The sequence below is a fragment of the Sminthopsis crassicaudata genome, chromosome 2 (genome assembly GCF_048593235.1).
Source record: "Sminthopsis crassicaudata isolate SCR6 chromosome 2, ASM4859323v1, whole genome shotgun sequence".
Lineage (NCBI taxonomy): Eukaryota > Metazoa > Chordata > Mammalia > Dasyuromorphia > Dasyuridae > Sminthopsis > Sminthopsis crassicaudata.
Window position 1 is genome coordinate 353,639,612 of NC_133618.1, and position 8,557 is coordinate 353,648,168.

Genomic DNA, 8,557 nt, shown 5'->3' on the forward strand with positions numbered 1-8,557 from the left:
ACCGGGTCTCTTTTGCTCCTAGGGGACATCTCTACTGATACATCAAAAACTTCTTAGTACCAAACACCTAAGTTCAAAATCTCAAAGTGATGTTTGTTTCTTCTCCCTCAGCCCCTCAATCAGTTGCCACATCTTATCAGATCCACTTGGGATTTAGTAACTTGCCCTGGGTCACACAGGTAGAAGATGTTAAGGGAGGCCAGATTTGAACTTAGATCCTCCTGACTCCAGGGCCGATGCTTTATTCACTCCGCCACCTGGCTGTCTCATGTCAGTGCCATCTTTACAACATTTATTGAAACGTTTATCCTTTCTCTTTCATAGCTTCTATCCTTATTCAGGCCCTAATCACTTCTCACATGATCTATTACTATGATACATAAAGATATATATATCTTTATATCTTTATATATATAAAGATATATAGGGGGCAGCTTTAATATATATATATATATATATATATATATATATATATATATTAAGCACTTACTACATATCAGACACTATGCTAAATACTGGAGATATAAATAGAAGCAAAAATAATAATAAAATCATGTCCTCAAAGAAGTTAAATTCTAATGGGAGGAAAACAACCCATAAAAAAGAGCTTAAAATTGGGGGATGATCAGAGGAGGTAAAAAGGCACCCCATAAGGCGACATGATGGTGAAAATAGAAATAGAACTGAAAGAAGAGTGGTGAAGGATGGCAGAGCTGAATCCATTGTCAGAATGAAAGTTCATAGAGAAACTCTGTGTGAGGTGCCAAAGGGAAAGAGGGATATTCCGTAGTGATGATGTGGCTGATGTAGACACCAAAAGTTGGAGTTCCCTAGTGGAATTTGCCATATTTCAGGAGAAAGGAAACACCCTATGAGATTGGGACATGCTTTTAGTTGGCAGGATTTATCCTGAAAGGGTTAGTTAGCTATAAGGAGAAGTGGGGTCAGGAGCATAGTGGGGTTGGGGAAGAAGTAAGGGAAAAGAGACCAAGAGTCAAGAGTGCCAGTGGCAGATTGATTCCAGGGAGAGCAGTGAGTCCATGACATAGACCATAAGTAGATTTTAAAGGGAACATTTAACCTCAGGGACATGACTGGGATTTTTGACAGAACATGGCAAGATGAGGTTGCCCAAGACCAAGATGAGGGTGGGTCTCAGGGGTTTGACATAACACTGATTTCTGGATAATCTCCCCAGAGGGTGGAACCATGGAGCTAAACAGATCTCTTATCAGTGCCTTCAATTCTTCAGTTTCTCTTTGCCCAACACATCCACTATTCTGGCCCTGATCAATAAGAGGATCACAGGAGATGAAGGAATTTCCAGGGTGAGAAGGCACCTGATACATGGTGGTAAATAGTGAGCTTTTTCTGTTGAGAACTTCATTGTAAAATGATAAGGATCCAAAAGAAGGCCTTTAGGAACCATGATTTTATTTATGAATGGTTTGTCTTGAAATTGAAGAATGTATTCAAGAGGCTGAGAAGATCATCACTCTAGTACTTTACCATTAGTGCAATCTCATTCGGTCATTAATTCAATAAACATTAAATATCTATGTGCCAGGTACTGTACTGTGCTTTGGGAATGCAAAGTCCTTGCCTTTAAGAAATAAATGTACATTCTAAACAATGGGAATAGGGAATGGAGAATAGCATATGTATAATTAAGTAAATATAAAACATAAATAAGTTTTGCCAGAGAATATTAACAGCTGGGGGAATTAACATAGTTTTAGCTCTAGCAAATGGCACATGAACTAAAGTTCAAGTTTGTATTTTATCCTAGAGGTTGGAAGGGAGTTTCTGTAGTGGAGAGTGATCAACCCTGTGCTTTAGGAAAAAGTTTAACTGCTGTGTGGAAGGTAGAATGGAGAGAAAAAACAGTGCAAAGAAAGGAATTAGGAAATGCGTAAGATAGTCTTGGGAAGTGTTCTCCAATCTTTGTCAGCTTAACCTTCAGGTTAGTGTGTCTGCTAGGAAGAAGAAAAATATGGTTTCTGTTGTTTCTATTAAAGTCAATCCAAATAAACATTAAGCCGGGCCCTTGGAATTTAAAGAAAGGAAACAAGCTTTTACTGATATGCAAGTAAAAAGAATAAAAGCTCTTCTCCAGTTACATGCTTATGGAAGTACCTAAGGAGAGGACAATAATATTTGGATTTTGGCAGAGCCCAGAAGAGAATGACCCAGAATGGAGGTCCTAGAAGGGAGAGAGCCTGGAAGAGGAATGGTCCAATTAAGACTTTATTCCAGACAACTTTCCATCTCCTACTTTGGTTTTGCACTTCCATTTCTTTTTTCTGCTCATGAACTGTTTCCTCTTATCACTGCCTATGGAATTTTCCCTTGTCAGATTCAATTCACAGAATTCCTCTAGGAAACCATCTTGATCATCCCACCCCAAGCTGAAAATGAGTTCTCCATTAAATTTCTTATAGAACTTTACCTGTGTCTTTCCTTTGCACATCTAATCTCATACTTTCCTATGTATTATTTATGTACATGCCCATTTTTCCCATTATAAGTTTCTTCAGATCATGCTCAATGTCATATCCAAACCTCATAGTCTGATAGATATAGTCTGCGGGGAGAAACACACATTTTCTCCACTCTGGAACATAAAGCCTACATTAGATTTTTCATTGATTCATTAGAGGAGGAGAGAAAGGAAAAAAAGTCAAAGTCATAAAGAAAAAAGTAAAGCAAAGGGAAGAAGCCAGATGAGACTCAGAGGCTAGAAGACAATAGAAAGCATATGAGGAAGTAAGACTATGGAAAACTGGGGCCTACAGAAAACAGGAGAATGGGGGAAGAAGAAACAAGAGGATGAGAGAAGAGGCAAGAGAAAAAATATGAGATAAAAAAGGGAAGAAAGAGGAAAAGGACTGGAGAAAAAGAGCAAGGGTGGAGCTTTTTGATTTTCATCACTGGATATTACTAAAGATCACAAATTTATAACCAAAAGGAATCTTAAAGATGCAGATTAACTCCTTTATTTTATAGGTAAGGAAACTTCCCATAGCAGTCTTCCCTCCAGTGCAAGCCAAGGATAATCTGCACAGTAAAAAATATTTGGGTGGTCATTGTAGAGATAAGTAATAAGTATTGTTTCCAAGGAGGAAGAAATGTCAGTTTAGCAGAACATACTGGGACTTCAGAAACATTACTGACCTCAGAAAAGAGTTCCTCTCCCATCATGAGAAAATAGCTCGAGTAAGGGAATTTGAGTGCCATGAAACAGAAACACTGTCCTCACCTTTTCCTTTTTAATGTCACTGCACTGTGGCTAATGATAAACTGTTTTACTTGGGAAACCTTCCAGACCAACACATAGAACTTTATTACACAGTATCAAAAAACCTGCCCATTTTTACTCCTTAAACATGGCATTCAGTATTTTCCCTCCATCCTACAAAATCATTCTTCTCAACCTATTTCTACTACACTTTACTAAAAAAAAATAAAATAAAATGTTTTGCGAGCAAACAAATACAATTGAAACAAACATTTTCAACCTGGTGTTATTTTGGCATAACACAAAAAAAGAAATCACTGTTTGCTTGGATGTATGTTTTAAAAACTAACCAGTCATGTCAATAGCCACTAGACAATAGGTTATGAACAGAAGATCTTATAAATTCCATACTCCATATTTGCCATCTCCAACACTGTCTTGGAACATGAGGCTTTGTTTCTAGAATGAATTTTCTTGTCAAACCATAGCATGTTAAGGTTAAGAAAAGGGGACACATTTGAAGGTACAAGTAAGAACCCTTAATGTAAAGAGAACCCCTGTATTGAAGAGAGTTTGGACTAGAGACCTCTGAGTAGCAAAAGAAGTAACCAGACTCTGTCAATTTTCTCTCAAGACTTCTGAGAGATGGAAGACCATGTCTGCAAAAGAAAAATCATTGTGAAGACTTTGCAAAAACGGTGACAAAGTTTGATATGAAAGCTTATATTCTTCCTGAAATTAAGAAAGGAAAAAATAAATTCCAATGCGCCTAAAGATATTTTTAGTATTTATACTTCTTTATAATCCAGATATCAAAAGTGAACATTCAGGTCCATCTCTTGGAGATGTTTTTAAGAAACTGAGTGAGCTATGATATAAGCAATTGACCCTAAACAGATATTATTCCAAGAAGAATAGTCAGTGAGCACAGAGGTGAGGAAGATAAGAGAAAAAAAGAAAAAACACGTTTTTGTAAAGATGTAGGTACATAACTACTAACAGTTGGATTAGGTTTTACAAAGCAATATTTGCTGAAGATATGGATGTCTATCTTGAGATTTTCCCTGGTAGAATGAAAAGATTTGTTCATGGCCATGAAGGTGACTGAATCAGGTCCTATGGAGTCCTTAGTCAGACATCAAAGAAGCCAAAGTCATCCTTTGCATCCCAGACATGACATCCCTGACAATGGTCAGTCATCCTGGCTTTTATCTTGCCATTGGATTTTGATGATTATGGAAGAGAAAGCAAAGTTGATAAGTTTATGCAACTCTGCCCATTTAAATCCAATTTGCACATCAGTCAAGCTAGCGCCCTGTAATGTCATTCATTTTCTTAGAAAATGCAGGATGAAATTCGTCTAATTGTTTTTTCTGGTTTTACTCTTCCTAGTTTAGGTATCAATATTTGTTTTATAAAAAGAGTTTGGTAGGGTCACTTCTTTACATATTCTAAATTTAATATTGGAATTAGTTGATTTTTATTTATTTATTTTATTTAATAGTTTTTCTTTACAAGATATATGCATGGGTAATTTTACAACATTGACAATTGCCAAACCTTTTGTTTTAATTTTTCCCCCTTCCCCCCCACCCCAAGATGGCAGGTTGACCAATACTAAATATGCTAAATATGTTAAAATATAAATTAAGTACAATATTTGTATACATGTCCAAACAGTTGTTTTGCTGTACAAAAAGAATCAGACTTTGAAATAGTGCACAATTAGCCTGTGAAGGAAATAAAAAAATGCAGGCAGACAAAAACAGAAGGACTGGGAATTCCATGTAGTGGTTCATAGTCATCTCCCAGAGTTCTGTCTCTGGGTGTAGCTGGTTCAGTTCATTACTGCTCAATTGGAACTGATTTGGTTCATCTCATTGTTGAACATGGCCACATCCATCAGAATTGATCATCATATAGCATTGTTGTTGAAGTATACAATGATCTCCTGGTCCTGCTCATTTCACTCAGCATCAGATCATGTAAGAATCTCCAGGCCTTTCTGAAATCATCCTGAAATCATTTCTTACAGAACAATAATGGAATTAGTTGATTTTTAAATTTGTAATAGAATTCACTTATACATCTAGCTGGTCCTAGTGCTTTTCTCTTAGGAAGTTCATTTGTGACCTGTTAAATTTTCTTTTCTAAAATAAGCCTATTTAGATACTCTATTTTCTGATAATTTATATTTTTGTAAATATTCCATTTAACTTAATTTTTTTAATCTATTGGCATGTAATTGGGCAAAATAACATCTCATAATTGTTTTAATTTTATATTTGTTATTCATCTTCATTTTAGTGGCATATTCAGCCTTTTCATTTTTGATACTAGTGATTCAAATTAATTCAAATATCTATATTATTTGTTGTTCTTTATAAAATTAACTCCTAGTTTTATTTATTAATTCAATATTGTTTTTTACTCTCAATTTTATTACTCTCACTATTAATTTAGTGAAAGTGAATTTAACTGCCATTAATTGCTAGCTTCAGCCTAAAACTGTTACAGATTTAGGAGTCAGTGATGTGATTCTTTGCAAAGAGAACCAGTTTTTTTTTTTTAATTTTAATGTATGTAGGAATTTTTTAAGGACCACTGCAGATAAATCTGATGTTGAATGCTTCTGCATGTTGAATGATTTCTTTAGAATTTCTGGATAGTATGTTGTATTATAACAAATTTTTTTAATTGAAAATCACATTTTAACATAAAATATTTTGTTATAAAATTATACATAAAGAAATACAGTTCTCAATTTAAAAAAAAAAGTTTATAGACTACAGGTTAAGAATTCCTGGCTAACAGATATGGGGCACTTAAAGAACGAGGTGTGAAAGTATGAAGAACTAGCAAAAGAAATAAGTGCCATCAGGTAGGTTCAGAGAAAGGCAGCATCACAGAAGTAATTCACCTGCAAAGCTTTTCACTTCTTTTTCCATTTAGAATTTAGTTTCAGAAGTTTAGGGAGAATAATTTAAGAGCTTGACTAAGCTTGGAGTCCACACATTCTAGTTTAATGCAGATAGCCTCACCCCTTTGGATTACAAGATCATAACAGAAAGCTGGAAGGGCCCTTAGAAACCATTTCATCCAACCTCATTTTGCTGCTAAGGAAACTTAGGCATAGCTTTAAAGGTTAAGGATCTTGCTTGGGGAGGTGTGGAGGTATGAGAGATGAAATTTGAAATAGATCTTTGCTTCTACTCCTATCAATCCAAATTAGTTGGAAAATTGTTCTTCCTAAAGACTAGGTCTGCCCATCTCTCACACTCCATTTATCCCTGGTTCAATAAACTCTAGTTGGCTACCTTTCATCTTTAAGTTCCTGTTTTGGATCCTGTTTGGAATTCAAAGTCCCTAATAATCTGGTATTCCCTACCTTTCTAGTCTTCTTATACCTTGTTCACTCCTATATATGCTAAAGATAGTGACTACCTTTCTTGCCCCTGTATTTGACACTCCAGTCTCACAAAATTCCAGTTGTTTTCTCTGTTCCCCAGCCTAAAATTCTCTCCTTGCTTATCTACACTTCCTACTTTGCTTAACATCTTTCATCAGTTTTCAGCTAAAGTCCTATTTATGGAAATAAGAAGCCTTTCCCAAACTCCCTTAATCAATTATTTCCAGTTTATCATATATATATATATATATATATATATATATATATATATATATATATATATATATATATATATATATATATATATATCTTGTTTGTACATAGTTGGGCTTTGTGTGTGTGTGTGTGTTTTGTCTCTCTCATTAGATTGTGAATTCCTTCAGAGCAGGGACTAGGGTTAGGGTTTTTTTTTTTGGGGGGGGGGGATTGGTTTAGGAATTTCTTTTTGGCCTTTCTTTGTATCTCCAGTACTTAACATAATGCCTAGCACTTCTTATTGATTTGACTAGTCAATGTTATAGTGCTACTCATTGTCCCTACATTTCCTCTCCCAGTGCTTTCCACTAATGGATCATCCACCTGGAAAATCTTAAAATAAATACCCTCAATTGCCTATTTCAGACAAATTTGATTTTGCATAGTGTCTTGCCAACTCTGGACAGCTTACCTTCAAATTCTGTTTCTACATCCTGGTCTCTACTCGCTGGTAGAATTCCCAAGTGGCAAAATAATCATTCTCCTTTCTTCTTTACTTTTTGTCTTAGAATCCTAGATTTTAATGAAACCTATACCTTAAGACTCAAAGCATATTTAAACCAGTCTCAGTTGATCAGAGGGAAGAGGTGATATTGGAGTATCACTTATTTAGAAGAATTATCCTAATCCCTTCAGGACCCCAGTTAGGTCCCTACTCCCTATTCCAGAATAAAGACTTCCTTTACACTATTATTCTATTCATCTATATAACCACTTTCTGCAAATGCTTTGGCTAGTTGATCTGTTGTTTACAACTAGTTCTCTTTATTCAAAAGGGTACAGTGATTATCCATATTTATTCCTAGGACATCATTTTGATGACACGTGGCCAGTTATTGCTATTCTTGATATAAAATTCTATGTCAATCAGTAAGTTACACTAATCCCTTGTGCCCTAAGCCTTTAACAAAAAGATCTATGATAGAAAACGATTAGGGAAAAGAAAGGTAATATTTATATAATACTTGCTATATACCAGACATTGTGCCTCATTTGATCTTCATAACAACCCTGTGAGATAGGTGCTGTTAACCCTATTTTACAATTGAAGAAACTGAGGCAAACTGGTTTAGCAACTTGCTCAAGGTTACATATTTGAGACTAGACGATCTCAGGCCTTCATGATCTCCAAGGCCCGCACTTTAGCCTCACCCACCTGCCACAAATCTATTGACAAGGGTATGATAAGCAGGAGTTGTGCAGAAAATCAGTTTCTTCTTCCTTGGATATGTCACTTAACCTATTTGGGCCTATTTTCTCATCTTGTAAAAGCATTTTATCTACTTGCTGACAGAAAGATAATGGATTCAGGTGGCAAAATGATACTTTTTTTAATGGAGTCATGCTTAATTATATACATATTGTTAAATAGAATTTTTAGAAATTTTAATGGGATAGGAATGGGAGAAACAAAATAGATGTTAATTTAAAAAAATATAAATAAGTTTAAAAGGATGAACTAATTCACCTTTGAGTTTTCCTCCAGCTTTATGAAATTACAATCCCTAAGGTTCTTTTTAAATCTGCATTCAGTTAGCTATAATTTAAAGTAGGTGTGGAACAAATCCATTAAGTTTTCACCTTCTTATGAAGGGTGATATGTGGATCTAGGGAGTATACTCACAGGTCACCTTATACTGAGCTATTGTAGAAAA